The 275-nt window shown below is 58.2% G+C and overlaps 1 protein-coding gene across 1 annotated transcript in view; it reads left to right on the top strand.

Annotated features, from left to right (window-relative positions):
- Nucleotides 1–275, top strand: part of LOC104493470 (sorting nexin-1-like) — a gene marked incomplete at both ends in the record, with an annotated part of 6,494 nt that overhangs the window by 3,067 nt on the left and 3,152 nt on the right. The gene's annotated exons all lie outside the window — the stretch shown is intronic.

Below are 275 nucleotides of genomic sequence, written 5' to 3'. Positions count from 1 at the left end.
ACAGGTACGTCCCGCTCCTCGCTCCCTTGTTCCTCCGTGCTCAAAGGTGGCCGGACTGTCTGCTCTGAGCCAAGCCAGCGCTGCCCTAATCGAGGGGAGGTCCCAGTGCCTCGTTAGGTGGATTCAGGAGTTACAGTCCCCTCCTGCAGACCAGAGAAACGGGGTTTGAATCTATTTGAAACGAAACCGACTCTTCTTTTCAGCCAGTGGCCTCTCTGGAGTCCTGGCTGATAGGGATGCTCAGGGTTGGAGCGAGCAGCCGGAATGACGGGTGC

Source organism: Buceros rhinoceros, unplaced genomic scaffold (genome assembly GCF_000710305.1).
Source record: "Buceros rhinoceros silvestris isolate BGI_N320 unplaced genomic scaffold, ASM71030v1 scaffold39615, whole genome shotgun sequence".
NCBI lineage: Eukaryota > Metazoa > Chordata > Aves > Bucerotiformes > Bucerotidae > Buceros > Buceros rhinoceros.
Note: the sequence above shows the minus strand (reverse complement) of the source record. Positions and strands in the feature narration are given on the sequence as shown.